Consider the following 12,455-nt stretch of genomic DNA (forward strand, 5'->3'; position numbering starts at 1 on the left):
GCTTGGACGATCAGAGGCATCACACAGCGGAATCTTTTTGTATGTTCCCACTGTTTCTAAACTCAATATTTCCAGCACATCCAGTGTTAAATATGGTCTACACATGATGTGTAATGGCTCAAGTTTACTTGCTATACATCTGTAAATGAAGCCCAATGTATATTCACAGGATTCTAGTATATTTTCTTGCATTTTCATGTCTTCGAGTATTTTGAGGCTGCAGCTGTCCCCATGTTTGTTGTGTACAGTTACCATGGTTACAGTAGTCAATCTCGTGTACCACAAGGTTAGCCAAAAAGGCTCTGTTTACTTGTTCTCACATTCCATGTCACTTTGCGTTACAGTAAAACAACAGACCAACTCTCCTCAGTAAGCCATGATAGCATTTCCAGACTGTCTGTTTAAACAAACCACTCAGTCTACTCAAGACTGTAGATGTTGCTGCTCACCAAGCATGAGCACTACCACAGTTATTTGCTCTTGCCACTGCAGTGCAGCGGCTCAAGATGGATTCACTGCTTAATACACTTTTTAATAATTTACTGATATTTTTCCTCAGAATTTTTATTGATGAAATTATCACTGGATAAACCTGTGTCACTGAAGTGTATAAAGGGCTCATGGGAAAATTTACAATGAAAGATACAATGAAGCAGGGAAGTCCATGACAGCTTGTAACTGACTACTGTAACTTGTAACTGTAATACTGTAATGCTGCCAGGGACATACACATATAGATAAAAGCAAACTATTCCACATATTGTAATAATCCTTAATAGTTTCTTGAATTCTTTACCATTTTTCTTCTCATCATAGCTTACCCTTCGCTCCTTCACATGGTGTCAGTACATAGCATCAGTACTTGTGAGTGTTTGATGTTTGCCCTGCACTTGTCTCTCGAATAATCTCTTCATAACAAAACAAAACCTCAGGAAAAAAATTCTGAAGTTGAGTACTTTGTCATCTTTTCAGCCCAAGATTGATTATTAATTAGATCTAAGACACTTTTTCTGCAAATTGTGTGAATATGTGCTCAAGCTGATGGTCCATTTGAATAAACAAGCGTAAACAAAAAGCTTATTGCAGACTTAAGCAACCAAACTAGCCCTACTTTCAGTAACTCAAGCTGTAAATGTCATAATTCAACCAGCATGTGTCAAATGCAGAGGTCATATTTATTTTAACCAATACATCCAAATCAACACAGCACACACTGCTCTTCAAGTCACAGATGCCTTGTCGTTCTGTGGCAGTACCATTCATTAGTCATTCTGACAAAGGGTCTGTATAATTTTCTGTGTAACAGCAGGTCCAGTGCTTCTGTTGTTTTCAAACATTTTGTTCATCAGACTGAATCTCTGAGGACCCAATGCCATCTTATAGCCATCTCCTCTCCAGCTGGTTCACAGGTGGCTAAGTACACTTTGCTCTTATTTGTCTGGCCTGGCTGTTCAATATTAGTCTTCTCTCCAACCACGGAAAGGCCCCCAATATTGTTATGAGAGCAGAATCGGGAAGAGCAAAAAGGCATTTGGCTGGCATTTCCCACCTTGGCTATATCCAGCTCCTGGTGCCTCGGCCAAACTGTTTCGTTTCTGTTTGAGCATTGATGATGACACTGTTCCAGGTCTCCACCTGTGTCCTCCTCCTCTGATCAGTGCAGTGGTCATGCTGGGAAGGGATAAGCAACAGCGGGACGCTCTCATCTTTCGCTAGTATTTCCGCGCTGATAAGCACAGAGATTATCAGGATTGCAAGGTGTTAGAATCTCAATCTTTTATGCTTGACCTAAGATCGATGTACATATGTCTGTTTGACTCTAATACTTCAGCTCTGGCCTTGCATACATAACCCATTACTTTCTTAGCTAAATTAAGAACCATATTTTTTCAAAATGTTTAAGACACATGTTTTTGTGTCTGTCTCTTCAACAGGTCCCTATCAAATGTATGGTGTATTATTAGCTATTTGTAAGGGCGTCAGTTTTTGTTTTTTAACATTCAAGCTTAACCTTGTTGGTGATATTCACCCATTTGCTTCATGTTGGCAGTGTAATATTCTTAGTGAGTAGTACTCTTTGTCATTCTTTAATGTATTGTAGAGAGAAAATTAATCTGAAAAGATGGTTCTAACTAAAAAAAAAAAAAAATGGTACACAAGAAATACATTTTAAACAATCTAATACATTTGGTAATAAGAAAAAGAATGAATTTCTGAATTAAATTGGCAGTATGATCTTCTCAGGAATGTTCTGTTCATGTTCCATGATGCTGTTTTTTCCTTTTTTAAAATATGCTTCATTTGCATGGACCCTCGAGCAACTCTTAGCTAGCTTGCTACTGGTTTCCTAGCTAAGCTCAGTCATTTACAAAATGCACTTTAGAGACTTCACTCAGTACATGATGACACTGCAAGAAGCTAAATGCTTGACAACCGACCTCAGTTACATGACATGAGCACAGTCAGTGAAGCTGCACTCACTGGTGGTGAAACACAGTCCGTTGGTCTGTACTAATCATTCATAGATATAATTCTGGGGCTTCTGGTTTGAGACAGCATTAAGAGAGTAGGCAGAGGGAAAAGTCAGTGTTGTAGATGGACATGGGTGGATGGATGTATAAAAGGATGTAGGAAAAAAAGATGGATGCATGGCATGCTTTGGGTTGGGGGGACTTGAAGTACCTGGTCCAAATACCAGGGAAGGCCAGCTGGGGCTTTTGGCAAACATATTTAGAACCAAGTGGCAGACCCTGAGCCCCAGAACTAATCCTGTTGCAGGTGATTATGTGGAGAGAATTTGAGAAATAGACAGGAGACTACACCCCCTGGTCCCTACCCTTATTCTTCCTGTATGTTGCTGCGGAGGCACTTTGAATAAATGTTTGGATTCACATAAAATATAAAAGTAGCCTTCTTGCTTATTGAGCTTCAGAAGTAAAGTAAACATTTTAACAGAAGTTGCTTTTATGCTTTTACCATTATAATTACGGTTTAATGAATAGACTTGAATATGTGCAGAATATGTTCATTTTCATGGCCAATGTGAAATTTTGGAAGCGTCCCTGTCTTCACGGCCAGATAATTATGTTGCCAAAAAGGAGGTTTTAGAGAGAAAAAAAAAACTCGCAAAAATATTTAACATCGCTGAATATATGAAGCTGGATAGGACTGGAAATATCAGATGGGGTTTTTTTTTATTTATTTTTTGTTTTAGCCTGCTAATTTTTAAGCACCCACACACTGAAATCATCACCTGTCATGTCAATCCATGTCTGTTTAAATTACGCAATCAAGAGAGCACTGAAAGAGTTTTTCAGGCCTTTTTTTCTTTCAGAAAAGTCTGACCTACTTTGGGTTAAAATGGCTTAAAAGTGTTAAGTGAATACTGTTGAACTGTAAGACTATTACACTACTAGTCTAACCTGACTTCTATCTATTCTTCAGTTGTACCAGTACAGAAACAAGGGAAACAAAGTGTAGTAACAAATCACCATGGGGACAAAGTGCTTTTTCACCTAAATATAATTAGATTTTTAAATCAATCATGACATGTTTTTGTCTTGTACAAAACTTACCCAAAACATAATGTGACTTTCCAGATCCTTCGCACTTTACAATCATATTATTAAGATTTGAGTCATAAACTATAGAACATTTCGACCGGCAATTATGTGCAATTAGTAGAAGCTATGGAATTAGTACAGCCTTTTTGTGTGGGTTGCAGTACGAGTTCAATTAAATCAAAGCACACCATTTATGCCCCAGGGGGGTGGCTAAAATTATTTCTTTTCAGGTTACCTAAAGATATTCAAAAGGTAAATGACAAAATGGTCTTTTTTTCCCCTTTCTACTATCCAATTTCTCTCTGCTGCTAGATGAGTGGCAGGTACAGCTTGTGACAAACAGGGCTGTTAACATGCTCCAAATCTGTCAGGGCTGATTGCAGTGGCCTCATTTGACTAACGGCTACGTTAGAGGAGAAAAAAAAAAAAAAAAAAAAGCATGCAGGCACCACACCCAGTGGATGATGAGATTATGAGCCAAAATGTGTGATTAAAGATTAAATCTATTTGGTCTTCCACAGCCATATGGGCTTTCACTGGATTGTACAGCAACATTTCCATAGGATCCTAATCCTGTAGTGGATTATAAACACTATATGGGCAGTGCAGATATTTCAGTGCACAGTTATACTGATAGTGTACACATTGAAAATATAATGGATTCATCATCAGAGTATGTCTACTAAAGCTTGCAACAAAGTAATTTACTGTAATGAATTGCATTTTATTTAAAGACGTATTTACTCATCCTTACTTTGTGCTTTACTAAAGCATTTCTTCCTTACAATTACCAATGCAAACACACTTCATGTCATTTTTGATGCTAATCATATCATCTTATTTACAATTATATGTCATAGGGGGACATGTGCACTGATGTTAAAGTTACCGAGAGGAGCTGTGAACACAACACTAGTTAACATGTGCTGGTTACTGAAGGATGTGGAGCTTTATTTGTGAGAACATGCAGCGATACAAAAAAATATTGTTACTCAGTTGGCTTTATTGTAGTGAGAAGTTAATCATCGTTAAGGTCTGGACACATTGACATTTAAAAAGAACGTCTGTGAAGGCCTTTGTCTGGAACAAAAAGTTTCACTACTACTGTAAAGACTACAGTGGGCAGCTGGAACATACCATCTATGTGGAAGGAAATGCCTCATCATATGCGAAGGTGACAATAGTCTGTTTTCGTCATTTAAAAGACAACCTGAAGAACTACTATTACCATCAGGCAGAGCTGCAAACCGTCATACAGAGCCAGCCTTTCCTGAATAATGCTGATCAGTTGGTTCACAATTTATTAATTCTAGAGCATGTTGTTGTGAACATTAAAACCAGTGACAGGAGAAGTAAATAAGATAAGAGATTCAAGAAACAAGAGAAACTATATAAAAGTACAAATGTTATGGTGCAAAAATATTTACATATTGCATCAGGATTTAAGTAGCTAACCAAAAGTTTAAAAAAACAACTAGTGTAAATAGAGGGCTGAGGTGGTAAGGAGGCTGAATATACATATTGACATTCATGAATATCATGAATAAAATAAACTCCAATAGGAGTTGCACCAAGTATTGCACAGAAAAGGCATGAGGTAATGACAGGGATGAGTTGGTATATACTAAGCTCTTGTATGTCCAAAAAAGAAGCTCAGCAGCAGTGCTAAGATATTCTGATGTTAAAGAGTCTGACTGCTGAGGGAACAAAAGACCTCTGGAAGTGTTCCTTCTTGCACTGTGGAAGCAGCAGTCTTTGGCTGAAGGAGCTTCCTAAAGTCCCAACTGTCTCCTACGGGGGTGAGGGGGTTGTTCCTGATGTTTGACAGTTTAGTCAACATCCTCCCCTCCCCCACCTGCTTCACTGAGTCCAGAGGACAGCCCAGGACGGAGCTGGCCCTCATGATCAGTTTGCCCAGTCTCTTTTTGTCCCTCTCCGTGACTTCGCCACACCAGCAGACCACAGTGTAGAAGGTTGCCGACGCAACCACAGTGTCCTACACACCCCAAAGGACTTCAGTCTCCTCAGCAGGTGGAGGCGACTTTGGCCCTTCTTGTATAGGACATTAGTGTTGTCCGATCATCTTGTGACAATTCAATATTCTGCTGGGAATAAACTTTTGGACCTAGCATTCATGTGGATGTCACTGAGACATGTACCACCCACCTAGACCAGACCAAGTAGCCCCACCCCATAACAATGACACTCCTTGATGGCAGCAGCCATCCCCAGCAGGATGCATCCTGACACAGACACACTCACAAAACCAATTTAGGAACAACTCAAAAAACATGAACAACAGCACAAGGTGTTGACCTGGCCTCCAAATTCACTAGATCCCAAACTGATCAAGTATTTGTGGGATGATCCACAGAGGCCCCTCCCCTCAACCCATAGGACCCAAAGGCCCCCACTAACAACATTCTGTTGCCAGACACCACAGGACACCCTCAGAAGGCCCATGTCTATTCTGAGTCACAACTGTTTTGGAGGCACAAGGGAGACCTACACAATAGTAGGAATGTGGTCGTAATGTTATGCCTGATTGGTGTATTTGTGTGTTGGAATGTTCAGTTCACATGAAAACATACAACAAGACAACCTTTCTACGTGTGCCCTCTTTGTCATTTGCTGATTGTTGTCACATCCATTTCTTATGTGCTGATTTGCTAAGCTAAACAGCTAATCAGAATGATCTCTTTTGCCAATGCACTTCACCACCACTTCAACATGCTGAATCATCCAAAAAGCTGCTGACGGGAGTCCATTGTGGAGCAACAGTGTAGGACACACTAAGAAAGCTAGGAGTCACTTCCTGTGTTGAACATTGTTGGGTGTGGCGGAGGATATATCTACATATTGTTAGCCTCATAGCATAAATATGACTTAGGCAGTTTTGCTATGAGGCTAACGATATGCAATACATTAACTCAATTAAACAATTGAAAAAATTATTTGAACATGTCACACTTTGATTTAATTAATACAGCAATTTTTAATCTACTTGTGTTCAACCAGCAAAATAAAATAAGGCTCATGTCAGCCAAAATTAAATGTAAGATATGGGGTAAAACATTGTGGAATAACTGGTCGGGTCACTGACGTTTGTCTGTCAGAAACCATCTCAAGTCATGTTTTACTCAAATTTAATCAAACTTGTGTAGTCTGAAGAAAACAATGGGATTATAAATCCAATAATATTTGACCAAAAACCTCAGTTCAGCACAAGGAGTGTGCTGTCTGTCTGTAGGAGTGGATGACATTATACAAAAGGTTGCTGGGCACAATCCATTATTTGTGCTACCTATTCACTCGCCTTAAATTCATATTAACTCGTTTTACTTGGCTCAGTTCAGTTTTATATTCACTGGTGTTCAGACTGTGTTCCGCCCTTATTTTCTGCTTCACTGGCAACTGCAGCCGAGGTGAGTGGAATTCTGCTTCCAAATGATGTGATAGTTACATGGAGACATTGATCATGATGGATGAGATTGTGTCCCCTGCCTCATGTAGTATTTGATGGTTTTTAGGGAAGAATAAAGAGAGCGAGAAGCATCTTTCAGACACATAGGACCTCTCATAACATGACAAAGTGGGAAATGTAGGGATTTATGTGAAAAGGATTAGTCTTGGCTGATAATACTCTTGGTCATTTTGCTTCACGAGGATTCTAAAATTAAAGCTTCATATGACATCTCATGGATTCAGAATTCATTTATTTCTGTCTCTTCCTCTCTCTGTATCCGTCTCTCTCCTTCTCTCTTAGAGCCAAAGGGTCAGTGATTAAACCATTTATTCTGTATGTATCAGCCAGGTGGTGTACAACGCATCTGTTGTGCTAGCCTTCCAAACATAGTCTTACCCATGGCAAGCCTCAGATGCAGAAATGGTCCCAGCTGCTGTGTTCCCATTTATTTATTGTCATCTATTGGACATCTATTTGTACAGTTCTCCACAAAACACAAACTGGTTTAATTGCTACAACCACCAGCAGCTTTCCAGACTCCCCTTCTTGACATATATCCATGATAATATCCTGCTGTAAGGTTCGGTGCACGTTCAGTGCCAGTTTTAAAGAAGACTTTACACTATCCATTACATGGCATAAGTTAATTACTTTCTAGTATGAGCAGCCCGATGTTCTAAATTTGCCATCGCGACACTTCTTCCAGTTATTAAGACAAGCAAGTCTGAAATAGAACAGGTATTGTATGTATTCTGTTAGTTATTATATTAAATAGATAGTGTTGCACCTTAACTCAAAATGAAAACCTCAGATTATGTTTCGTTATTGGGTTAGTGGAAGGATTAGTGGTACAAGCTGTTTGTTATTGTGGTACTGACGTTTTATTTATTTATTTTTATTTCATGCATCTTTATTCTCATATTCAACAGCTTTTCAAGGGCACATTTACCTCTGACAGCTAGAGTTGGTCATTTTAACCATTATTTTAACTTTACAAAGTAGGATGCACGTGGCTGTTCGCATTCCGCGTAATGTCGTTCTTGAACAATCACAGTTCAAGAACGACATGGGACTGCCTTTCACATTGCATCAACACAGCAATGCTGAAAAAACAATGTCCTACACTGTAACAAATTGCTGTAATTTCTACAGTAAAATTTTACAGTAATTTATTGTTCTCTCATTTTACAATGTATAACTGTAAAACACAATGCATCATGGGTCCAAAATAATTACAGTAACTTACAGCATTTTCCCACAGTAACATATTGTAAAATATCAGGCAAGTTGTATTCTGACTGTAGATGATACGTATTACAGTTAAATACTGTTGATATCGGATTTGAGAGAGGAGCACATGCGCACATGCGCACATGCGCTCCTCACTGGCGGGTGATGTCGGAAGAAGAGACGGACGCAATGCAACACTCATCCATAAAATGTAAGTTGAACGTAAATATCCTACCGACTTAAAATGTGATTCAACGTGTTAGTTAACATAACATAAATTTGACTGTGTAAGTTATCAGCCTGGTTTGCATGTCCTCAAAGAAATTTAGCGCGAGAGTTTTCAGAGAACATTCCAGTCAAGCAATCCCGGGCGAAACAGTAATGGCGTTGACTGTTAGAAAGATTCAGTCTTCTCAACCCGAGCGCCCCCGGTACCGAGGGCAGCTGCCGCAGCAGTATGCGCACCATGCACCCTATACGAGCATGCTAACCATGTAGCAACTTATTAATGCAGCACACCCATGTAACTGGAAGAAGCTAAGCTACAAGCTCACGATACCATCTTTACCTAATCGAATGAGCACGTAGAAAAAACACGCTAACTATCGCATGTTTGCAAAATCGGCGATTAGCGATTAGCCTACTTCATGCTAACGATACAAACCACCAGTGGCACCAAGACGGCAAAGCTGGTCAGCCAAAGAAGTGGGAAGGTGCATGAGAAGAAGAACAGCTCAGTCAATCCTCACGTTTCCTCTCTCCTCAGGTGATTAATTGACTTTGAATGGCTTTGAGTGTAAGTCAGCTGCAAAATCTGTTCTTCCTGCACCAGCGCCGTCATGAATATATAGTATATTTTCATGTTTCATGTTTTCATGACATGTTTTTATAGGAATTGTTTGATATTTTGAGAAAATACTCCTGTTTGAAGAAATTATTATTTTATTCATTATTATTTATTTATGGGGAATCAAATTCTGATACATGTAAAGATTTGTAAAGAGTTTTAATAAAAAAATTGTATTGTTGCAGCTCTGACTCTGGTTTTATTTAACAGGTGAAGACAATCTAATGCAATGTTGAAGAATTTAGCTAATGTGAAAAACATTCACAATAACATATTGTATCGTGAAGTATTTACAGCTATTTACTGGCAACTAAAGTTGCCAGTAAATAGCTGTAAATTGAATAGAATACAAGATAATATTGTAAACTAGATTACAGTTAGTAGTTGTTTTTCTGTAAACAACAACAACAAATTGCTGTAATTTATATACAGCAAAATCCTGTAGAAGTTATCCAGTAATATACTGTAATTCTTTTTACAGTAATTAACAGCAATTTTACAATACTTTACTGGCAACTTTTTTGCCAGGTATTTACTGTAAATTCTACAGTCAATTTGTTACAGTGTATCGTTAATCAGGAAGTCATAGAATTTCAACGAAGCCAAACTTACTAATTGTAAACGGTGCTTACACCAGTCTTTCAAAATAATTATTATTTCACCTTGATTACTTGATAGCCAATAATAAGATGTGTGGCAGGGTGCTGCGACATGCAAACATGACTCTGGCTAGAATCTGGCATGCACTATAACCATCTAGGTTCTGAGCCAGTCCTCAAATACATTCATCCAAATAAAATGTCAAATGTAGGTAGCTTTACCATTGTTAAGGATCTGAATCTCTCTTCCACTCACGCCCAAATGTAAACACAGTCTTATCTAACACGTAAGATTTGACACACGGAACTAAACCCCCCCATTAAGGGGTATGTTGATTTCGCTCAGTGACGCCTCACCCTCCTATCCTGTGTAGCCACAATCTTCCAACCTGTGTAGCCAGAACCTGCAACTTTTCTTCCAATCAATCAAACCAGCCACCTCCTAGAGCTCGCTTTATTGCGTGACAATCCCAATCAAGCTCATTCAATTTTTAGAAAATAAGAGAAAGGCAGCATTATTTTGTGCACTTCTAAAGCTGAAATTTCACTGCTTGTTTCAATGGTTAATTTAATTTAGGAATATGCAGTACTTTGATTTAATTTACAAGTGAGAGTACGCAGCACAGAGTTACAAAAAGGAATTATAGCCAATGCAACACTTTTAAATGCCGTCCATTTTTCAAAACCAATGTTATTTAAAGCATTCTGTTGAACCAAAACCAAAGTACAAATAACACCCTAAATTTTGTGTACAGTAGATCCCTACCATTATTCTCGAACTGATCTGTTAATCTGTATTCCTATATTCAATCCATTATCATTATGCTATGCAAGGTAAACACAAATATTTGGTCAAATCTGCAGTGTGGCCACTTCAAAAGGACATTTTCATGTCACACATCATTCTGAACACTCACTTCTTCTGGGGGATATGAGTTATGTAAAGGACACAATATTAGCAGCGTCTAAATTCTCAGTCTAAATTCAGCACTTAAACTTCACTTTAAATCATCTTCACTGTGTACAACCTTCACAGTCCTACCAGTGATTCACTTGAACTCTCACACACTGACACTGCCCTGACAGGTGTGTTGGAAGGCCTTTGATTTACAGTGAAACATGCATCCTCTCAAGCTGGCCTTTATGGTTTTGGTGCTTATATGTCAGGAGGTGTTTTTGTATCTAATAACATGTTTTTTTTGTTGTTGTTTTTTCCCACCGTCAATCCCTGCCACACCAGGCTGCGGCACATTGATTCATCGTATGCATCTGTGTTTATGGAGATGTTATAGGAAGGTGTGTATGAATGATTTATGTTACACTCTATTCCTAAAACATTTCTGTGCCAACTGTAATACTGATGCATAATGATTGAAGAAAAAATAGAGGACAAGAAGTATCTGCGTATATCACCTGTTTCACGTAAAAGCCTTGCTTGAGCTGAAATACTGGCTATATAAGCCTCCACAGAGTAGACATGATACAGTTCATTTCTATTCATGGACATCTGTAATACATTGAAACACAGGAGTGCAAGATAGAGGCATTTGCATTTTTCCATCATTTACCAGTAATAAATCTTGATTATGTACAAAACCATGGATGAGGGGCAATATGCAATTAGCTGAGAATAATAAAACTGTGCTTAACTTCTGAAGACAAATAAATATTGTCATAAAAATGTCATAGGTTATACATTTTTCTCCCGCTCACAATATAACCTACCATTCTAATGAAAGAAGAAAAAAATGTACTCTTCTTTTTATGGAAAATGGAGCTGGAGAAGTCCCAAAATGAACCACATGAAAGCACAAAGCAAATCTTTGTTACTACTGTACTTTGTGTCAAAGTTTTTTTTTTTGTTTTTTTTTTAAGCCCTAGAGTATCATTATTTCACAGCAATTATTGAACGAGAAATCTCTACAACTACTGCTGCTTTTTATAGTGTAAAACTGTTGCGTTTCTAAATACTATATATGGTGGGGAGCCAAAAAGGCATTTCTTTTTGCTTGAAGGTATAACCTACAATTTTCTTTTTTTTTTTTCTCCATAACTGGCAACATAATGGTGGAGATGCTCCCTTTTCCCTGTAGTGTGTATCTCTAAGTGTGCAGCTGCCGACGCCCTGCAAGCTCCAAATAATCCTGCATCCTGGCAGGGCAGTATAGCCTAAAATAATGGGCAGCACATTATCTTAGCTAACAACATATTTCTGTGTCAAGGGCAATTTGGCAATAGGCTTGATGTTTAAGGACTCATAATCATTTGAATAGCATTAGCTAAACACCCCTTTAAGAATGTGCAAACGTGCACGCACGCACACACACGTACGCTACCACACACAGCGTGGTCTGTGATTGATTAGAGCAGTGGCACTGGTACAATAGCTCGGAGGGGGTGCGATCCTTAAATAGAAGATTTGAAGGAAGAGAAAGTCAAGCCAAGAATTCTGATCAGCTGCAAGAAAACTGTTCTGGATGGTGTTCAAGTACAGACACACAATCCTCAGAAGTAAAAAACAAAACAACTTTCCCCCCTCTCTGCACATAAGCCAGCGTTTTACCTCACAGTGTCAGTAAACTCAGCAGCTCTGTTTTGGGATTTTAGTGATACCTATATCAATACTGTACTGCTCATACTCACCCATTGACATTTTAATCAATACTTATTCATGATTTTGTAAATAAAGAGTGGGACTGATGTAAAAGTACAGCAATTGGAGGAAATAATGAAAAATTTCTAAATGTTTG

The 12,455-nt window shown here is 38.5% G+C and overlaps 1 protein-coding gene across 1 annotated transcript in view; it reads left to right on the plus strand.

Moving 5' to 3' along the window:
* diaph2 (diaphanous-related formin 2) overlaps positions 1-12,455 on the plus strand; it is a 421,882-nt gene that overhangs the window by 389,681 nt on the left and 19,746 nt on the right. The window lies entirely within an intron of this gene.

The sequence above is a fragment of the Chelon labrosus genome, assembly GCF_963514085.1.
Source record: "Chelon labrosus genome assembly, chromosome: 8".
NCBI lineage: Eukaryota > Metazoa > Chordata > Actinopteri > Mugiliformes > Mugilidae > Chelon > Chelon labrosus.